Raw genomic sequence first — 8,052 nt, 5'->3', positions numbered from 1 at the left:
GCTGGCATCCCATATGGGTGCTGGTTCGAGTCCCAGCTGCCCTACTTCCCATCCAGCTCTCTGCTATGGCCTGGGAAAGCACTAGAAGATGGCCCAAGCCCTTGGGCCCCTGCACCCATGTGGGAGACCCAGAAGAAGCTCCTGGTTCCTGGCTTCGGATTGGCGCAGCTCCAGCCGTTGCAGCCAATTGGGGAGTGAACCATCGATGGAAGACCTCTCTCTCTCTCTCTCTCTCTCTCTCTCTCTCTCTGCCTCTTCTCTCTGTAGTAACTCTGACTTTCAAATAAATAAGTAAATCTTTAAAAAAGAAACACTTCTGGGGACCACTTTAATAATTATGTCCTCCCACATAAGCTCCCTGGGAAAGGTTACCTGGTGGAGAAGGATCACGAGCAGACAATACTACAGAGTCAAATGAGTGCAACATCTAAATTTTTTTTAAAATTTATTTATTGGGGCTAGCACTGTGGCACAGCGGGTTAAAGCCCTGGCCTGAAGTGCCGGCATCCCATATGGGTGCCGGTTCTAGTCCTGGTTGCTTCTCTTCTGATCCAGCACTCTGCTATGGCCTGGGAAAGCAGTAGAAGATGGCCCAAGTCCTTGGGCCCCTGCACCTGCGTGGGAGACCCAGAAAAAGCTCCTGGCTCCTGGCTTTGTATCGGCGCAGCTCTGACCATTGCGGCCAATTGGTGAGTGAACCATCGGATGGAAGACCTGTCTCTCTCTCTTTGCCTCTCCTCTCTCTGTGTAACTCCACCTTTCGAATCAATAAATAAATATTTAAAAATTTTATTTATTATTTATTTGAAAGGCAGAGTTACGGGGCCGGCACCATGATTAATCCTCCGCTCGCGGCATGGCTATCCAATATGGGCACTGGTTTGAGTCCAAGTGGCTCATCTTCTAATCGAGCTCTCTGCTATGGCCTTGGAAAGCAGCAGAAGATGGCCCAAGTGTTTTGGGTCCCTGCAACCGCATGGGAGACCTGGAAGAAGCTCCTGGCTTCTGGCTTTGAATTTGCTCAGCTCCTGCCATTGTAGCCATTTGGGGAGTGAACCAGCAGATGGAAGACCTCTCTCTCTGTCTCTTCTTCCCTCTGTCTGTAACTCTACCTTTCATATAAATAAATAAATAAATCTTTTTTTTTTTTAAAGGCAGAGGCCAACACCATGATCTTGGACTTCCTGGCCTCCAAAATTGAGAAATACATTTCTCTTCTTAATAAATTACCCAGACTGCAGCATCCTGCTATAACAACAGAAAATCAATTAAGACGTTGTACAAAAAGAAATTTTAACTTCTCTTAATCATATTAATGGTGCTAGGATTAGTACTGTTATTCTGAGACTGCAATGCATGTGATATAGGGTAAAGTTAATGAATCACTATGGGATGTTCTAATTCCATCACTGCCAGGGTCTTTGAGATCTACAACTGTGGATGTACAAGAAGGGAAATTAAGATGCAATATGGAAGCAATGAAGTGAAAACTCTGTAGCCCTGAATTCAAATTGAAAGTATCAGTGTGAACTCAAGAAGTATTTTAACTTTAAAAAAAAAATGTTATAATAGCACTGTCTACTGATGAGGCCTAGATAAAATGATAAACTCAAGTAGCTATGATTCTCTCCGGTACCCAGATTGTGTGTTTTTTAAGATTTGGGTTTTTTTTCTCGTTATTATTATTCAAAAGGCAGAGTTACAGAGAGAGGGAGAGACAAACTGAAAGATCTTCCACCTGCTGGTTCACTCCCCAAATTGTTACAAGGGCTAGAACTGGGCCAATCCAAAGCCAGGAGTCAAGACCTTCTTCCGGGTCTCCTACATGGGTGCAGGGGCCCAAGGACTTGGACCATCTTCTATTGCTTTCCCAGGCCATAGCAGAGAGCTGGATCAGAGGTGGAGCAGCCAGGACACAAACCGGTACCCATATGGGATGCCAGCAAGGCAGTTGGAGGCTTAACTTACTAGACCACAATGCCAGCCTCCAGATTGTGCTCTTGAGATACTATTTCCCAGTAACATAAAGCAGAGCATCTTGGGGAAATGGCCAATTGCAGGTTCAGGGCGGAGATGCACAAGATGAGCCTCAAACTTCAAGTCAGACTGGTGGAAGCTATCAAACACCACTAGAGACATGTCCAGAAGCCCGTGGAGCCTACTTGAGAGACTCCCTTGGCCAAAGATGAGCTATTTGAGCTTTGACAAGAATAATAATCACAATAGACTGAAACCCAATAATTACATTTAAATATATGTGTTCATAATGATTTTTTAAATATATTTGTTTATTTAAGAAGCAGAGTTACAGACAGAGAGAGGGAGAGACAGAGAGATCATCCTTCCGCTGGTTCATTCCCCAAATGGTTGCAAAGGCCAATGTGAAGCCAGGAGCCAGGAGCTGCGTCTCTCACATGGGGACAGGGACCCAAGCACTTGGACCATCTTCCACTGCTTTCCTAGCCCACAGCAGAGAGCTGGATCAGAAGCAGAGCAGCCGGAAAATACTGGTGCCCATGTGGCCATATGGCCAAGTGCCAGCCCCTATTTTTTTTTTTTTTTTGACAGGCAGAGTGGACAGTGAGAGAGAGAGACAGAGAGAAAGGTCGTTGGTTCACCCTCCAATGGCCGCCGCAGCTGGCGCACTGCGGCCGGCACACCACACTGATCCGAAGGCAGGAGCCAGGTGCTTCTCCTGGTCTCCCATGAGGTGCAGGGCCCAAGGACTTGGGCCATCCTCCTCTGCACTCCTGGGCCATAGCAGAGAGCTGGCCTGGAAGAGGGGCAACCGGGACAGAATCTGGCGCCCCGACCAGGACTAGAACCTGGTGTGCCGGCGCCGCAAGGCGGAGAATTAGCCTGTTGAGCCGCGGCACCGGCCGCCAGCCCCTATTAATGATGTTTTTTAAAGTAGACAATGTGGTAGAGAAGTAATGTGTTACCTTGACAAGTGATACATAAAGGGAAAAAAAGAAGAATTTATCTTGCCTTCCCTGTGTGACAGTGATCACTGGATAGCCAAACTGTAGATGAGGGAAAGCTTCTCTTCATAAAAGCATTTCAGCATTAAATACACCTTAAAGTCAAGGAAAGGAATTCTAAAATCAGACTGTCGTCATTTTGTAGCCCCAATGAATGAATAGATCTAGGCATGAACACCAGCATCAACGGTGGCCAGCAGCAAGCCGAGAGAAGGGACAGGAGCAGGGGACAAGGAGGAGGGACTGGGAGGAGGGAGAGGAGGAGGGGGACTGAGAGGAGGGAGAGGAGGAGGAGGGACAGTAGGAGGAGGGAGAGGAGGAGGAGGACGGGGAGGAGGGACGGGGAGGAGGAGGGACGGGGAGGAGGAGGGACAGGGAGGAGGAGGAGGGACAGGGAGGAGGAGGAGGGACGGGGAGGAGGACGGCAGGGAGGGAAAGCAAGCATGGTGTGCCTCCCGATGAAAGAACACACCACCACCTATGGTCTTGCCAAAGGGACTGCGAATGAGACCGATACAATCTCTGATTTCAGCTGCCAACTCTCAGGAAACACAGGGCTCAGAGGAACACGCTGCACCGCACTGTGAGTGTGCAGTCCAGCAAACCCAGACTGCGGGAACCGCTCCCTGTGAAATGCTGCTTGTTGGAGTGGGCTGGGGAGCAAACCTGCAAATCTGGTGAGACGTCTACGACAAAACAAACGTCTTTGAGCTGCAGGACTGAACCGCAGCGATAGGGAAAGCACAGCTTGGTGACGGGGCTACAAAGAGGATCGGTAAGTGACAGCCTGAAGTCACAGGAGGGCTTACGTTTAGGGGGAGTAGGACTCCGTGGGAGCCTGTGGAAGCTCTGTTTCATGACCTGGTGGTGATTAAGGGACATTCCCCTTACAATTCATGAAGCTACACATTCACTGCACCTGGTGTTCTGTACACGGTGTGCTAATTTTTGTAAAGTGGTGCAGCAGGTTAAGCCACTCCTGGAGAGGCCAGGATCTTGTATCTGAGCGCTGGTTTGAGCCCTGTCATCTCTGCCTCTGATCCTAATTTCTGCTAATGCACCCTTGGAGGCAGTGGGTGACGGCTCAGGTGCTTGGCCCCTGCTACCCACGTGGAAAACCCAGATAGATTTCCTAGCTCCTGGCTTTGGCCTGGCCTAGTCCTGAATGTTGAGGCACATTGGGGTAGTGAACAAGCAGATGGAAGATCTCTCTCAATCTCTCTCTCTCTCTCTCTCTTGTTCCCACACACCCATGGCTCTGCATTTTAAGTAGATGAAAATAAACAAATTTTATTTAAAAAAATTGAAAACCATGCATACAAAGGGTTTTTAAAAATTCATGAAGAATGTGTATTCTGGGGGCTGTGTTGTGAGTCGCAGATTAAGTTACCACCTGCAATGCCGGAATCCCATAGTGGTGCTGGTTGCAATCCTGCTGCTGCACTTCTGATCCAGCTCCCTGCTAACATGCCTGGGAAAGCAGCAGAAGATGGCCCAAGGGCCTGGACCCCTGAACCCACGTGGCAGATCTGGAAGAAGTGCTTGGATCCTTTCTTTGGCCTGGCCCGCCCCAGCTGTTGCAGCCAGTTGGGGCTGGAAGCCACAGAGGATGGAAGATCTCAACCTCTGCCTCTCTCTCTGTGTCAAATAAATAATTTTTTTTAAAAAAAAGAATGTATATTCTGTAGAAACTGTGTATGAGTTTCAAAGCTGTTTTGCACCAAAACAAACTTGTTTTTTAATGTCATTTTTCCATGAGGTTTTTTTGGACAGAGTTAGACAATGAGAGAGAGACAGAGAGAAAGGTTTTCCTTCCTTTGGTTCACCCCCCAAATGGCCGCCACAGCCAGTGCTGCTCCGATCCTAAGCTAGGAGCCAGGTGCTTCTCCTGGTCTCACGTGCCGGTGCAGGGGCCCAAGCACTTGGGCCAGCCTCCACTGCACTCCCGGGCCACAGCAGAGAGCTGGCCTGGAAGAGGAGCAACCAGGACTAGCACCCGGTGCCCATATGGGATGCTGGCGCTGTAGGCATAGGATTAACCAAGTGAGCCACGGCGCCGGCCCTCCATGAGCTTTTCTGAAGTACTTTCAGGCTGTCTGGGGGAAGGCTTGGGACTCACTTTGTGAAAGCAACTCTGATTCTTGGAGAAGTTTGACCCATGAATCTCATCCGGCTTCTCTTTCATCAGGGGAGTTAAATAGAGTCTCAGAGCGGGGAGAGGCTTGTAAATTGTCCTGTGTTAAATTAACACAAAACCGGGCTGAAGCCTAAGTCTCCTGTTCTGCTTTTCCACCCTCTCAGCTGATTTACTTGTCCCTTCCTCCACTCAACCAGACTTCCACATCCTGGATAAGCTGCAGGGAGTCCAGTTTTGAGTAAATGAGGCCTAACCCCTGCGTTTATGGTGTTTTCTACCGAACAGCTGAGAACAACATTAACTGTTAAAGTTCACGTAATGTATTGTTACAGCCCCAGATGCGTCTGGGAGAAAGTGCAGGGGCATCTCACCCTGTCCAGGCATGTCCATGAGGAAGCGACATCTAGCTGAGACGTGAGAGGGAAGGGAGGGGGCTTGGGCTCAAACCAGGAATGCAAAGAAGTCCAAGGCAGCTGCAGGACACTTCAGGCTCAGGCCGAAGGAGCACGACGGTGGCCCTGACTGTGCACTTCTGGAGTTCCCAGTCCCCATCTGCATCTAGCACAGCAGTTCTCAAACTGGGCCGCGCACCAGAATCACCTGCCCCAGTCCCACACCGTGACTCAGTGGGACGGAGAGGGACCCCAAGACTTTGGGTTTATTCCTGTATGCAACTAGATCAGTCTGGAAACATCTCACCTAGGGAAAGGAAAACAACTGAACTTCTCCCCAGACCCTCCACATGTTCATTTGTTGAGTGGGAATAGGAAGACCTGCCTCATGGGGTTGGAGCCGGGTTGCCCCACATAATATGTGCAAAGAACCTTTTCATGGCTTGTTACCTTGGTACATACTCAATACGTGGTGACTATAATTAAACCCAGGCATCTGGTTTCTTAGAGGGCTATTTTTAGAAGGAAGGATTAATTTTATCGCTCTGCAAATAGTCCCATGGTTTTTGGGAAACCCAGCATCGTACCCCTCCAGCCCCAGAACCATGCCCATCCCTTCCATCCTCCACCCCTTGTCGCCTCTGAGAGGAGGAGATTCAGGGGCAAGATTGTGTTGAATCCCTACCCACTCCCAGCAACGCTCTATTCCCAGCTGCCCATATGGGTGAATAATCTTTCCCCTAAAAATAGCAGTGGGCACAGGCTCTACCCAGATTGGATTTCACCTCTTGTTTTTCAGATTGTCAATCTGGCAACCAGTGCTGAGGCTAAATTATCTTCTTGAAAATCTTAAATGATGAGAGGAAGGCCTCTGGGATACGGATTCTTGGCATCGGTTACGTGACGAAATCTCTAGATCTGAAAAATTGAGCAAGAGACGTATTTGAACCACAACTATTTATTCTTGCAAAATCAGCACGGACTTTTGGACCATTTTGGCTGGAAGGAGACAGCAAGACCATGTAGCCCAACACGTGAACAGAGGGGAGAGGTGGGAGCCCAGAGTTTCACTGTCAAAGTTACCTCCAGGTCTAACTTCTGGTGCCCTCGCTCTGAAAGGGGAGAACAGAGGGGATAAAGCCGAAAGGGAGATGGGAAGCTGTGCTGAACGTGGAGAGGGGCTGTTAAGCTGAAAGGGAAGCGAGACTGTCTGGGTTTGGGGTTGCTTGTCACTTCTCTCTCCGGGTGGCCGTTCCCCGGACCATGCAGCCTTCCTGCTCAGGTTCCAGGCTTCTCTGTGCTGAGTCCCCTCCTCCAGGCCACCTAGGTCCCTTCCTTCGGTCCCTCAAACACAGCCAGCACAAGACAGCTGCAAGCAATCAACTGTTCGGGAGTCTTGAAGTGAGAGGATCTTCGTGCAGGAGAGAAAAGCAGGAGAGCTTCACCACCAGAGCCTCCCGGCGCCCCCCAGAGACCTCAACATGAACAGCCACAGGGGGCTCCTACTGACAGGCTCAGCCCTTGGCTCTGCTCTGCTGACATCCTGTGTTTGTCCTTACCTTTCTGGAACCGGAACCGGAAGTCCCCACTTATCCAAGCCAACGACTTCCACTACCACCCTTCCTCCCTATTCCAGTAAGAAACAGCTCCCCTAGAATGATCTGTGAGAAGGATGCTACCTGAGTCCAGGAAAGCAGACTTTCACATTCTAGATAGTCTGCAGATAGAGGATCCCCGCTTTAGCGCGGTTCAACCACAATTTTTCCACTTCGCAGTGGTGTGAAAATGCGACACGTTCAGTCGAAACCATACTTCAATGTTTGAGATCTGATCTTTTCTCGGGCTGGTGCTGTGCCGTCCACTCCTCTAAGGGCCCAGTTCCAGTCTCATGGACACCAGGGAAACAAGTGACACTGCCAGAGCCCAATTTCTACACTTTTACCAGATCACAGCTCAACATTTGAACATTACGTTAAATCCAATGGAACAGTATTTGATGGGCTAAGAAGATATGTCAGCCTCTGGGCCCCTCCTTGAATATTTTCATTCTTATAGTTGTGTTTCCTAGTTTTTGTATTCATTTGCTCATTGTCAGTCAATAGTCTGGCCATTAGCCCTATAAGACAACTACCCACCTGTCTGCCCAGCCCCCACACCAGCCCAGGTGCTCCCTTTCTGCACTTAGCCCATTCCTCCTCTCATTACCCCTTTTGTGACTGTTTCTTCCAAGTCCCCACTGAGAATTAAAATTTCTCATCCTTTAGGGCTCCAGTGGGTTTCTTCAGGACCAGCAAGTGGACACGTGCTCCAGTGGCAGGGTCTCTGATCAGGCTTCACGTATGAGCAGGGGCAGATCTGTAGACTCCCCAGGATACCCAGGTGGTCTCAATGTTCCCCAGCAGAGACAGGAATATTGAAAATGTTTGGAGAAGAGAATAACATGACCCAAGTGCTGTTTTAGGGAGTTTCAAAGGAAATTAGTCTCAGTTCTGAAAAGTTATAAAAAGTAGAATCCATTGGTGTGATATGTAACTTTAATTTA

At 49.1% G+C, this 8,052-nt stretch overlaps 1 long non-coding RNA gene across 1 annotated transcript; it reads left to right on the top strand.

Annotated features, from left to right (window-relative positions):
• Positions 1-531: 531 nt before the first annotated feature.
• On the top strand, positions 532-7,842 carry LOC133749726 (uncharacterized). Its single transcript, XR_009864611.1, has 3 exons — positions 532-689; positions 3,514-3,756; positions 6,310-7,842. It is a non-coding gene; the product is annotated as an uncharacterized LOC133749726 (long non-coding RNA).
• Positions 7,843-8,052: the final 210 nt, after the last annotated feature.

The sequence above is a fragment of the Lepus europaeus genome, chromosome 20 (genome assembly GCF_033115175.1).
Source record: "Lepus europaeus isolate LE1 chromosome 20, mLepTim1.pri, whole genome shotgun sequence".
NCBI classification, from domain to species: domain Eukaryota; kingdom Metazoa; phylum Chordata; class Mammalia; order Lagomorpha; family Leporidae; genus Lepus; species Lepus europaeus.
This window is presented reverse-complemented; position numbering and strand designations above follow the sequence as displayed.